Source organism: Lepus europaeus, chromosome 7 (assembly GCF_033115175.1).
Source record: "Lepus europaeus isolate LE1 chromosome 7, mLepTim1.pri, whole genome shotgun sequence".
In the NCBI taxonomy this organism is placed as follows: Eukaryota; Metazoa; Chordata; class Mammalia; order Lagomorpha; family Leporidae; genus Lepus; species Lepus europaeus.
This window is the reverse complement of record NC_084833.1, coordinates 119,960,596-119,975,065: the sequence shown is the minus strand read 5'-3', so window position 1 is coordinate 119,975,065 and position 14,470 is coordinate 119,960,596. Positions and strand designations below refer to the sequence as shown.

Here is a 14,470-nt window from a genome sequence, read left to right as displayed (position 1 = left end):
CCAAAAGTGTAGAGGACATTTTATGCTTGATAAGCAATGAATTCGATGGAAAATGATGTACATGGAGCTCAGAGGCCTGCAAGTGTGGGAAGTAGTGAATGAGAGAGAAGACATAAAGGAGTGGCTCAGGTTGGGGAGGTCCTTGGGCACTAGTTTAAATTAGAGTTGCATACAAGTATGATAATCTGATCTACAATGGCTTTACCTAATATTTTATTTTTACTACATAAAATGTTGAGAAATAGGAGGTCCAAAGCTGATAATCTACTGTCTATAATTTTTAAGTTTCATCCATATGTTAGTGTACTTCTTGGTTACAAGATGCTCCTTTTATCTAACTTTTCTTTCTAGAAAGGGACAGTGTTTGTATTAGGAAGGCACACACAGCATTCCAAAGATGCTTCCTCAACTCATGTTTAAACCCCAAAGTTATTAGTTAATTAAACTAAAGGGAGTGAAGACTTAATCCAGATATGGTGTCTGAGAGTTGGCCTCTGAAAAAGGGTTGGATTGGATTAGGTTGCTAGGGTGGAGCCCCATGATTGAATCATGGTGGCTTTCTGAGGAAAGAGCCACAAAGACATAAGATAAGTGTGTTTCCTGTCTCTGCTTCCTGGCTTGCCATGTGATCCTTCTACTTGCTCTGCCTTCCACCACCCTCATGAGACTCTAGACCAGTGGAGCTGCCTGATCTTGGACTGTGAGCCTCCAAAACTGTGAGCCAAAATAGACCTTCCTTCAGAGGTAACTTCTCTCAGATACTTGTTGACAATGATGAAAAGCTGACCAGTACACCAGAAATCCCTAAATAATTTCTGCCAGTCTATGTCATGTGATCTTTCCTAGCTACAAGGGAATCTAAAAAGATAAATGTATATTAGTTGGGTACATAACTGCCTGAAACAAAATTGGAGCGGAATGAATATTGATTATTTAACTAGCACTGTCTGCCACATACATGTGGCCAAGTATCCAAGGTAGGTCTGCCTTAGAGGAAATAAAAATAAAACATACAGGTATTTCAGGAAAATTAGTTTGGTATGGTATGCAGGGGGATTATCTGTGCAGAGACAGGTTTAAAAACTAGTTACAATACAATTATTGTGAATGAAGAGTAAAACTAAGGAAAAATGATACTTTAGGACTTTTTAAAGGAAAAACAATACTGTTTGAATTATTGAGTATAGAGGAATCTTCAGAAAATTCATGGAAAATGTTACCTCTCTAAAGTCTGGTAATGCATTGAGGGAACAGAAAGGGTCAAAGTACTCTGGATGATGAGGAAGTAGTGATAAGATTTTACTGTATTTATTGATGCTAAGGCACATATTTTATCATCCCTGAATCGAGATGTGTCTTACAGGTGGTACTATTTCAGCTTTATCTTTCTTAGTGGTATGAAAAAACAGCAATCATAATTGATGGCATATTAGTGTCTATAATGCCGTAACTGCAATATGAAAATCAGTGTAAGGTAGTAGGAACCTCCACTTTTAAGAGTAAATCAGCAGGGTCAATTCTGTATAAATTGTGCTTGAGTGGTAACCAAGCAATATCATGCCAAAGTATTTGAAAAATGAAGAATAGTAAATAAATAGTTTGGTACTTTTCTTTTAGTAGTGACAGATTCAGTGTCAATAGAAAAATATGTAAGAGCCTAAAAGAAAGGACTAATCTTTGGAAAATACCTGTATTTGGGATTGGGAAGGGACAGAAGAAGAGTCAACAATAGATGATAAAGAAGATCTCTTCAGAAGACCAGGGAACCAGAAGACCATCTTAACTTTGTTGATATATTCTGTCAGCCCCACTGTCTTAAGTTTTCCAGGGCTGCTGCAATAAAGAATCACAAATTGGATTGTTAAAAACAACAAAAATTGATCCTCTCACAGTTGAGGAAGCCAGAAGCCCAGAATCAAAGTGTCAGTCAGCAAGACTTTGTTCCCTTTGGAGATTGTAGGGAAGGATCCTTCCTTGGCTCTTCACCTCTGGCAGATGCCAATAATCCTTGACATTCCTTGGATTATAGCTGCTTAACAATTTCTACTTTTGTCTTCACATGACCACCTCTGTGTGTCTATCTTGTCTCTGGCTGTAAATCTTGCTCCGTATAAGGGCATTAATCACTGGTTTTAGGACCCACCCAAATCCGGTATGACCTCATGTTAACTTGATTACATCTGCAAAGGCCCTGTTTCTAAATAAGGTCATCTTCATAAGAAGTTGGGGTTAAGACATGAATGTACCGTTTGGATGGAATCAGTTCTACCCATAATACCCACTAAAGGTTCTATTCCTAAATTGAGATCAGGCTACTTTTAAAGAATGTAAGTGAACACCCTTCTGGTAAAATATTTAATGACAGGAGATCATTGCATTTGTTGGTATGATCCAAGTTTTTGATCGCTTATTTGAGAACTTAGAAAGCCAAATATTAATCAAACTAAATATCTCACCACTCAAATATTGCCTTTATAATCTTATTACATGGTTGTGTAAAAACTAATGAACATAAATGGAATAACCTTTAATATAAGTAGAATTTTTTATTAATATAATATTACTACAAATGTGGATTCTGTTATAAGGCAGACATAGTTATATCTCCATTAGGAATATCATCTAATGAAATAATCTAGATAGACTTTTCTTCTTTGCCTTCGTAGCAAATCTACAAAGGTAGCTCCAACAAATTTTTGAAGACATTAAAGATTATGCACTTTTTCCGTGAACTTTTTGAAGACCTCATACTAACCACTCTCAAACCTGTCTTAATTCTTAATTTATACACTGAAACAAAGTCATACAAGAAAAAAATTAATTCCTTGGGTATTAATAGTAGGCAGTCAATAAATGTAGAAGAAAAAAAGGGAGTTATACGTGGTACCTTTTTTCCGTATTCCTTAAGAATACTTCTATAAGAGTTTACATCGAGTCTTACTACACAAAAGACGAGGCCATCAATTTTTGATGAAGTTTAAGAACAAATTTTCTGGGACCAGTGCTGTGGTATAATAGGTAAAGCTGGTGCCTTTGACCAAGCATTCCATATGGGCACTAGTTCACATCCTGGCTGCTCCACTTAAAATGCAGCTCCCTGCTAATGTGCCTGGGAAAGCAGTGGAAGATGGCCCAAGAGCATGTAAGAGTCCCAGAAGAAACTCCTGGTTCCAGGCTTTAGATCTGCCCAGCTCTGGTTAGCTGTTGCTGCCATTTGAGGAGTGAACTAGTGGATGAAAGATCTCTCTCCCTCTCCCTGTCTAACTCTGCCTTTCAAATAAATAAATCTTTAAAAAAAATTCCAAGACAATTTCATGGTAATGACTTCATTATCTATCTTGCCATTTTCGATTATCAGGAAATCCCAAAGACACATAAATAGTTCTAGATAATCTGCACTTTACTGCATTTGCTAAAGAATTCTAGACTCTAAAAGTCTTCTGCTATTAAAGTGATATGAAGGTTAGTTAAGATACATAAATCTTTAAAAAGATTCATTTATTTATTTGAAAGACAGAGCTACAGAGAGAGTTCTTCTATCTGCTAGCTTACTCCCCAAATGGCCACCACAGCCAGAGCTGAGCTGATCCGAAGCCAGGAGCCAGGAGCTACTTCTGGGTCTCCCACCCATGTGTAGGGGCCCAAGCAGTTGGGCCATCTTCTACTGCTTTCCTAGGCCATAGCAGAGAGCTGGATCAGAAGTAGAGCAGCTGGGACTCAAACCAGCGGCCATATGGGTTTCCAGCATTGTAGGCAGCAGCTTTAACCCGGTATGCCACAGCTCTGGTCTCAAGGTACATAATTTGAAAATTGAGTAAACTTGTTTAGGTGAGCAGCTAGAGGAATGGTTAAATTGTAACAATGATCATATGGAAAAGCAATGTAACATGATTAGAAGTTCGGGCCCAGGACTCAAACAAATCTGGGTTCTGCTACTACTTTTTGGCACTTAATGTAATTTTGATCAAGTCACTTAAACTCACCAGTTTCTGTAACCATAAATGTAATAGTAATACTGAAAATATTAACTGGAAAATTCCAGAAATAAATAATTCATAAGTTTTAAATTACACCCCTTTGGAGTACCATGATGCAATATCCTGCTGTCCCACTCCATCCTACTTGAAAAATGAATCATCTCTTTTTCCAGCATATCCATGTTATATATGCTACCCACCCATTAGTCACTTAGAAGCCATCTTGGTTGTCAGAGTATCTTGTCAGATAACCATCTTGGCTGTCAGAGTGCTTGTGTTCAAGAAATTTTCTGAGGTTCAGTTAGATCATGTTCACTACTGTCATTACAGTGTGTTCTAATTGTTGTGCTTTATTGTTTTACTGTGCCGAATTTATAAATTAAACTTTATCAAAGGTATATATGTATAGGAAAAACTGTGTAATATATATATATATATATATGGTTCAGTATTATTCATGATTTCAGGTGTCCACCCAAGGGCCTTGAAGCAGATCCCCTGTGCCTGTTTATTATGTTAATTTCTTCCAGCCAGATACTACCACAGACTCACCTGTAGTTGAACCAGTGGGAAGGTAGATGTACTATCAGAAAATCAGTAATAGACACAGGATAAGCTCCAGTAGAAACATGTATCCTAGTGGTTTATTCTAATGGTGAAAGTGTTAGGAATGTAAGTGTTATAACAGGAGGAAGGCAGTTGTGTGTCCCTTATGATGGACAAATCCTTGAGAAATTAAACTGTTCCTACAAAGCAAACTGATGCAACTCTGAAGAGAACAGGATAATTGGGATAACCCTGGTATTAGTGTCTTTCTGATTGGTCTTGCCAATAGGACTGTAATGACTTAAGCAGAAGCATTTTGATGATGTGAATTCAAGGTCCAATTTTTACAGGAATGAGTGTTGGGATTACTGATGTAAGGGAAACTTTAAAACCAGAAGGGCCTATAAAAGGAGATCTCCCTTCTGAAACGTTGAAAGGGACAGCTATTAAATTCCTGTCAACCAGGTCAGATGACGGATAATAGATGCAGGATCTATTAAATTCAGCACAGTTGCTATGTTTTGGGGAAAAACATTTAAGAGTTTTTCCTTAAGTGAGAAAAGGAGATCTTTGGCAGTCAAAAGCAGGATGAAGGTGAGCGGTCCTACTAGTTGGCAAGAATAGTAGCAAAGCAAAGGGTCAGGAAAGTCCTGAAGCATTAGAAAGTGATAGGGTTTTGTTATCTTGAGTAGAAGCTCAGGGTCTGCTGGGGAACGTCTCAGAATCCTTAGTTTAAGGTTGCACCGTGGAATGACACAGACTAGTCAGGAAGATAGGATGTATGTCTTTTAACTTGAGAAAGTGGGAAGCCAGTGATCAACACCTTGAAGCTTTACTGCTAACTCAGTGAATGGTACCTGATAAGTTCCTTTCCTTTGATGTATCTTCCAAAAGACCAAAACTCTAAATTTTAAGTCATTAAATGAATGTTTTCTTTATTTTATTAAGATTTTATTTATTTATTTGACTGGTAGAGTTAGAGAGAAAGAGAGGAAAGGTCTTCCTCCCATTGGTTCACTCCCCAAATGGCTGCAACGGCCGGAGCTGTGCCAATCCGAAGCCAGGAGCTAAGTGCTTCTTCCTGGTCTCCCACGTGGGTGCAGGGGCCCAAGCACTTGGACCATCCTCCACTACTTTCCCGGGCCACAGCAGAGAGCTGGACTGGAAGAGGAGCAACCGGGACTAGAAATGGCACCCATATGGGATGCTGGAGCTGCAGGCGGAGGATTAACCTAGTGCGCTATGGCGCTGGCCCTAAATCAATGTTTTCAAATACAGCTCTTAACTGTGACAATGCCAAAGATATCATATAGGCATCTCTTGTAGTATTCAGTTATGTTAGCTTGTAATAGGGTTGAACTTAAAGTAAAATTGTCAATTATTACAATTTATCTTCTTAGAGATTTATGGTACTTTGGCTATGTAAATTTGAGAGTTTTTAAGTACTTTGATAGTTACACAAGGGTACCTCAAAAAGTTCATGGAAAATTAACTTTAAAGTTTATTTCACTGCAAAAATTTTGAAATCTATACCTAGTTTTTTTCAAAATAGACAAATTCCATGAACTATTTGAAGACCACTCTTAGTTTTAGAATTTTTTTTAAGTTTGTGGATGATAAAGTCAGTGGAAAATATGAGTAAAAGATAAAACTTAGGGAGTTCTTTGACAACCATATTGGTATAATATGTAGTCCTATTAGTAGAGGAACAAATTGGAATTCCTGTAGTGAGAAATATAAAAACAATTGTTTTCCTTCTTTTATAGTATGACTTGAAAGCCTGAAAGAGTTTCAACATACCCTGAGAATAAACAATAACCAGAACAAACTCATAGCTCACTGGAGTTTTGTTTTATTGTTTTAATTGATTTTTATTATTTGAAAGGCAGAGACAGATCTTCATCCACCGGCTCATTCCTCCAATGCCCAGAACAGCTAGAGCCCACAGTTCCATCTATGTCTCCTACATAGGTGGCCAGAACCCAGATACTTGAGCCCATCCCCTGCTGCCCCTCTGGGTGTTCATCAGCAGGAATCTGGGATCGGAAGCAGAACTGGGACTTGATCCCAACACTCCAGTATGCTGTGATGCAGGCATCCCAAGCAGAACCTAACAGCAGCTCCAACCACCTATCCTGAAGGAACTTAAAAAGACCAGCAGTGCTGGAGCTGAGGTGTGGGGCCACAGGCTGAGCCGCTGCTTGTAATATGGTCATCCCATATTGTAGCACCAGTGCAAGTCCTGGCTGCTCCGTTTTCCAGTCTAGCTCCCTATAATGCATCAGGGAAAGCAGTGAAATAATGACCCAAGGACTTGGGTTTCTGCTGCCCGTATGGGAGACCCAGATTGAGTTCCAATCTCCTGGCTTTAGCCTGGCCATTGCAGCTATTTGGGGAGAGAACCAGCAAATGGAAGATCTGTGTCTCTTTCTGTCACTGCCTTTCAAATAATCTTATTAAAAATAAAAATAAATAAATAAATAAAACCTCAGTGCTTGGTTCCTGCCCTTGTAGACTATATGTTGACAAGAAGATCATGCATTGGAAACATCCAGAGCCATACTTAAAATTATCATTCCATGTTGATAGCATTGATCATCTCAGTTGCACAATCTTGTTCATGTCATAAGCTCTCCAAAAATGGCCACTTGCTGTTTTAGGTTGGCCTGGGTGAAATCAAGTCAGTTGAGAAATTAGTGTACAGGTTAGTGTTGCAGTGGGATAACATGGAAGGGAGCAGGTGTTTGGCCTGGACAAGATGCAGCTTTAGAAGGAGACAACCCATGAAAACTGCAGCAGTCTGTCATAGCAGTGTGCAATTTTTTGGTTCCAGGCCTTGGCTAAAGGTCATTTGTCGTGAATCAGGGTACAGACGAAAGACAAGAACACCCTCCTGATTCTGGGCACATGAAACCAAGCAGAGCAGTTCTGAGGAAGACACAAAATTGAAAAAGTCCTTATAAATAAAGTTTTGAACATATTTGCTGAAATGTCACACCCACTTAAATTCATCCATGTAAAGTATATAGTGATTTTTAGTATGTTCACAACCACTTCTATATACTCTATTGTGTTCATAGAATTGCCTGTTCTGGATATTTCATGTAAATGGGATTATGTAGTATGTGTGATCTATTCTGATGGCTTCTGTGGTTCATTCATGCCATGCCATGTGAAGTTTTCTTTTTGTTTTTTAAGACTTATTTAATAGAATGGCAGAGTTAGAAGGAGAGACAGAGATTATCCATCCTCTGGTTCACTCTCCAAATGACCACAGTGATCAGTGCTGGGCCAGCCTGAAGCCAGAAGCCAAGAGCCTCATTGGGGTCCTTCACATTGGTGAAGGGGCTCAAATATTCGGCCTATCTTCCCCTGCTTTCCTAGGGTGCATTAGCAGGGAGATGGATTGGAAGTGGAGCAGTCAGGACTTGAACCTGCACTCAAATGGGTTGCTGGCGTCATAGGCAGGAGTTCATCCTGCTGCACCACAACATCAGCCCCACCATGTGACATTTTAAGATGGCTTTCCCAATTGAGTTTATTGCTCATTTTTTTCCCAGTTGAGTTTATTGCAGCAAGAGAGATCATATACCTGAGAACTTAGGGCTGCTCAGTAAGAGGTTGCCTCTCCCTGTTCCAGTCGTTGTTAGGAAACTGGCGCAGTTTTAGCCAGGTGGCCACATGGCCCAACCTCTGTGGTCAAGCGCTATGCCCATCCTAATGGGATTCTGCTCCTGCTTCCCTGCCTGCCCTCGGGCAAAATTTTAAAAGGGCCTGTTCCTGAATACGAGCTCTCTTGGTTCTTCTCTATTGGCTTCTCTCCTGCTCTCTTGGTTCCTCTCCTCCTCTCGTCTCTCTCTGTCTTTCTTACAGTCTCCTTTTCTCTTTTTCCCTCTTTCCCTTCGCCGTCCCACCCATCTGGTCTGTTGGGTGTTCCCCAATAAACTCTTTCCCTTACTCTGGTGTTCAGTGTGTTTTGTGACAGCTAACAGTTGTGGCCATTCGGGAAGTGAACCAGCTGCAGAAAGAAGGTCTTTTTCTCTCTGTGTCTTTCCCTCTTTCTCTGTCACTCTGCCTTTCAAACAAATAAGATAAATCTTAAAAAAAAAAAAGTGAACCTACAAGAGCAGTGAATCAGTCATATTAGCTAGAAAGAGAGGGATGTTTGGAAGTATATGCACAGTGACCTTGTTGTTGTCTGTCTATACAATGGTGGTTTTTGTTTTGTTTGTCCCATTGAATATGGGGTCCTGTGCTGATACTGGTGTTCCATGAGCTTGTTTATGTCCCACAGAAGACCATTATGGCCTGTGTGTGAGTGCCTGTCCCATTCACAACTGCTAGGCCAATCTCTGAATGTTAGGGGCTGCTTAACTCTTTTTCAAGTATTAAGTGTGAAATACTGTACTGAAAATTAGACAGTGCCTGGCACATGGTAATGCTCAGTAGGAAATGACCACTGTAGTTGTCACTGCCAGGAGGGTTTTTGTGAGTCCCTGAAGCGTGGTTGCGGCAGCTTGTGTGTAATGCAGCAGCAGTAGCTGTCATACAGCACTCCAGATTGGTGAAAGATTGTCTAAAGTCAGCTTTCCTGTTTCATCAGTGGCAAGGGTCTGTACTGAATTCTTAGCCAGTAGTGTCGAAAGAGAAGTTCATTTTAATAATTTAAGAAACATGAATATCACGCCTGGAAAGTAATATTGTTTATATATCCTGCTGTTAAGTCAGTTCAGTTGAAATTACAATTCATTGTTACTTGTGTAGAAAAAACCATCATCTGTAGAGAGAAAAAGTTACAATTTCTTTTTGCTAATAATTGCATAAGCAGTAAAATTGTTTTTGTGTTGTAATGTCCATGGCATGGATAGAATTCTAAATATCTCTTTGGTTTTAACCCTTTGTTTAGCTTGGAGTGGTTTTTCACTTGTAGCTTCTGGTGCATTTAATAGCCCTGAGTGAGGGGAAAGCACCTTTGTTTTAATATTTGTGTGCTCACTATCCCCTGAATTGGGGACCTAAAAGGCAAAGTTTAGATGACATTTTAGCATGTAGAAACGAGTGTTTTGGCCGGTGCCACGGCTCACTTGGCTAATCCTCCGCCTGCGGCGCTGGCACCCCAGGTTCTAGTCCTGGTTGGGGTGCCGGATTCTGTCCCGGTTGCTCCTCTTCCAGTCCAGCTCTCTGCTGTGGCCCAGGAAGGCAGTGGAGATGGCCCAAGTGCTTGGGCCCTGCACCCGCATGGGAGACCAGGAGAAAGCACATCTTTCTCTCTGTCTCTCTCACTGTCTTACTCTGCCTGTCAAAAAAAAAAAAAAAAAGAGTGTTTTGTTTTAGATATATCTTGCGCTCTTTTTTTCCAATTTTAGTATATGTGCTGCTGAAGTGAGCACTATTTTTTTTTTCTTAGTTTGGAGACCGAGAGAGCCATCATGAGCTCATTCATTCATTCCCCAAATGCCTATAATGACCAAGGTTGAGCCATGCCAATGTCAGGAAGCAGGAGCTCAATCCAGGTCTCCCACATGACTGGCAGGGACCCAACTACTTGAACCATTACTTGCTGCCTCCCAGGGCATGCTTTAACAGAAAGCTAGAATCAGGAGCGGAGCTGGGACTCGAATCTCAGCACTACAACATCAGATGTAGGCATCCCATATGGCAGCTTGCCCACTAGGTCAAGTGCCAGCCCCTCAAACAAACCCTTGACAAAACTAGAATCAATCCAAAGCGATATGATTTTTTCCACCTCCTAGAAATAGTCCATACATAGCCTGCCTGGTAGTAAGAAGCAAATGTCAAATAGATGAATCTCCCTGACATGCCCTTATCATGCATGTCCAAGTGTTTTTTGCAAACCTTTGCCTATAAACTTTAATATTACCTGTAATCTGAATAAAGTTCAGAATGCTATTAAAATAAATTTTTATATCAGTGTTGGTCAAGTGGTCCAAATATTGGGAATTTTCCAGTCTTTATCCTAGGACAGACTGAAATATTAGTGTGTAGTCCCTTTTCTTGAAGGAAAAAAAAATGAAAATGGGAAGATACTGACAAATGAACAGTTCTTTCTGAAATAAAATGCAGCATTATCTGTTTTTCTGTCTCATGTCTAGATTAAAAACAAATCAGAAAGATCAAGGATAGTTTGGATAAATAGACATAAAGCAAAAGCATATTTGATGGTAGGGAAAGAGAAATGGCATGTGCAGAAATGCTGAACACCTCAGTAGGAGTAGGACTGGGGGAGGGGGAGGGAGTGCAGGAAGAATAGAGGTGCCACTGGGATAAATGTGAATGCACACAGCCTGCTACTCTGACGAGCCCGAGTGTATCATTGCATTCAGATGCAGTGTAAGAATTGGTGTCCACAATGGTGGCTGTGCATCATAAACAAAAAATAAATTATGTTTAATATTCTTTATTTTAAAAGTCAAGGAAAAATTAATACTGTCACAAATTTTCCAGCACAAATGATTAAAGAATTTTGCATATCTTAAAAGGGATTAGATTGTTGGGGGAAAACTTGAATGGGAAATTTACTTGTCTCAGCTAATTCAGTTCCAAAGAGGGGAAACTTAAGGTTTGGATTCTAAATTTCCATCAGAAAGAAATTTCATCCTATGTTTCCATTAACAAATAGTTATTAAATGTTCACATGTATATAATGTCCAAACTGTTAAAAATAAATTAATCATAACTTTCACTAAAATGTTATAACCCAAGCTTGTTTGTTATTAAGGAACTAAATAATTTCAGAAGCTCAGATTGGCTTATTTGTTGAACTTGTTTGCATATAGTAAAGAAATTAGCAAATTTCATTATCTAGTGAGAACAGCCTAGGTTGTTTGGATCCACTGTTTTACATGTACCAGACGTTTTGAAAATCTCTTTGAAAGTATTTGAAAAGATGGTCAAGGAACCCCCAGATAACTTTAGAGGGAACACCTGACCAAGAAAGGTAAATAGATTATCAGAATGCTAAAGCCAGTTTTGCCTGTAAAGCATTTGCCAACACAAGGTGGGCTTTAGTTCATCAAACCAAAATGGCAAGGAGAATAAAGTCAAGGCCCAGATGGTGAATGTGAAAGTTAGGACATTTCAAAGAAGTTATTACACACACAGCGTAGGATCCCTGAAGGACTGTACAACTAGAATTAAACCTGCCCTCATTCTGCAGACTCCGGAGCTGTTGAAAACTGTCTTGGCAGTAGACGGACAGAAAATGAAAATGGAAGAAAAATACATCCCTGAAAAGCTGTGGTCCTGAGTCCCCACTTTCAGATCTATATTCTGGTTATGCCTGGTATGGGTAAGCCAAGGAATCCGAGGCAATGAATTTGCTTTAGGTAATACTCTCAGAAACCTAGTAGAAGCAATCATAAAGGTTTCTTGGAAGAGTACACCGTTCATCCTAGCCTCGGCAAATCTGTCCCCTACAAATAATCTTCAAGGGCAGTAACCGCTGTTAGCAATCACCAGGGAACACAAAGGAACAGGCAGAGAGAACCAGTAGGGAAAAATAAATAACAGAAATAAATTGGCATAGTTTTCAGACACAGGTGTAAAACTGATTATACTTAACTCTAACAGAATTAATGAGCTTGGACAATAATTGCAGAGAACAATAAACTAAAAACAAACACAAAATATCACCTCTACAAAAGAAAACCAAAATTAAAATCTCAGTGAACATTTTGGCAGGAGATTAGAACTAGCAGAAGAGGAAACTGAGGAATCAGGAAGTAAATTAGAAGAAATTGCCTGAATCCTATGCAGAGAAGAATGAGAATTGTGTGGAAGAGAAAAATCTAAGTTTATTGTAAGTCCTAAAAAGAGAAGGCAGAATGAAAATTTTTCAGAATTAATGAAAGGTGCTAGCCTACTAAAGCCAGCAAATCTCAGAGAAATAATATACACAAACTAGACATAGCACAGAGAAAATTGAGAAATATTTTCTAAAAATGACTACATCTTTCAAAGATATCTGACTTTTTAACTTCAGAAATCATGTATCTGGTATGGGAATCCTCAGTTTGCTGAAAGAAAATAACTGCCAAGCTAGACGCACTATGAAAATGACCCAAGTGCTTGGGCCCCTGCCACCCACATAGGAGACCTGGATGGAGTTGCAGGCTACTGACCTCAGCCTGGCCCAGCCCCAGTCGTTCTGGGTAATTCTGGGAGTAAACCAGCCAGATGGAAGGTGGTTTTCTCTGTCTCTCCCTCTGTGTCACTCTGTCTTTCAAATAAATAAAGAATCTTTTTAAAAAAGAAAAAAGGTGAAGATGAAATAGACATTTCAAACAAAAATAGACTTCATGAGCAAATTATTGCTCAAGAAAATTCTTAGGGAAGGACTTAAGGCAGAATTAAAGTGAGCATAGAGGAAAGATCTCATAGACAAGAACATGTGAAGAGCTATAGGAAGAGGTCGAAATGTGAACAGATTATCAGTAAACATTTCTTGTATAAAAATTGTCTTGTGGGTTTTAATCAGAACAAAGAAAATATCACACATGGGTCTGGTGTTGTGGCATAACAGGTAAACCTGCTACCTTCAACACCAGCATCCTGTGAGTGCTGGTTCATGTCTTGGTTGCTCAACTTCTGATCCAGCTCCCTGCTAAAGGCCTCGAAAAAGCAGTGGAAGATGACCTAAGTGTTTGGGCCCCTGCCACCCATGTGGGAGATCCAGACGAAGCTCCTGAGGACAACCTGCCTCAGCCTTGGCCATTGCAGCCAATCGGGGAGTGAACCAAAGAATGGAAGCTTGCTCGCTCTTCTCTCCCTTTCTCTGTAACTCTGACTTTGAAATAAATAAATACATCTTTTTTTAAAAAAGAATCAAACAATAATTCACACATTCCAGGATGGAAGTAGGTAGGAAATGAGTTTCTAAAATTCTTTTGTGATTCTGGTGGAAATGAAGGTTTTGATTAACTTGAGACTTGGTAAGTATAGGTCCAATTCCTCAGGTTGTGGGGAACAGGGAAGGAATATTTCACGATCCCAAACCAATAAAGTAGGGAAAAGTGATTGTTACCACTTCTATTCCACAAGTTGATTCTAAAATGTGCATAGAAATGCAAAGGGCCAAGAAAAAGCCAGAATGTTCAGGGAACAAATGAACAGGTGAGAGGACCTGCTCTGCTTGATACCATGATTGATTTTAGAGCTGTGGTAACCAGAGATAATGCAAGGACAGACAGGCAAACAGAGCTGATAGAAAAATCTGGAAACCAACTCAGGTGTTAATGGACACTTGATAAGTAACAGATGGCACTACTAAGCAGAGAATATTCCTTAATAAATGTATTTGGTCACAAAATCAACTCAAGGTGGATTAAAGACTTAAATCCCAAAGGCAACAGCATCAGTCTTTCATAAGATAATTTGAAATGGTGATTCTTCTTTCTTGAGAAAGACTTTTCCAAAACTTACGTTTTTATTTATTTGAAAGTTAGAGACAGGTAGATAAAGTTCGTATCCACTGGGTCACTCTCCAGGTGCCCACAACAGCCAGAGCTGGGCTCAGTCAAGAGCCAAGAGCTCTCCACATCTTCTACATGGGTGGCAGGGACCACCTCTGGAGTCCTCACCTGCTGCCTCCTGAGGTCTGCACCAGCAGGAAGCTGCGATCAGGAGCAGCACCAGGCCTCAAACCAGGCCCTCTGATAGAGGATGCAGGCACCCTGAGCAGCAGCCCCGCCATTAGGCCAGATGCCCACCCTGGGAAGGGAATTACGTTTATAAACAAGACCAAAAACCGTAACTTAAAAGGAAGAGGTTTACAAATCGTGCTAAGTTAAAATTAAAAACCTGTGGTCTTCCAAATAAACCATGAAAGATTAGAAAGACAAGCAATACAAGGTGCAAAGATAAAACAACGCAATAGCAAGACTTGATGAGGCTTTTCACAGACGAGGCTTGGTAAATACATAAAGTGA

The 14,470-nt window shown here is 39.7% G+C and overlaps 1 protein-coding gene across 6 annotated transcripts in view; it reads left to right on the top strand.

Annotated features, from left to right (window-relative positions):
• Positions 1 to 14,470, top strand: part of ZBTB44 (zinc finger and BTB domain containing 44) — a 67,943-nt gene that overhangs the window by 37,326 nt on the left and 16,147 nt on the right. The window lies entirely within an intron of this gene.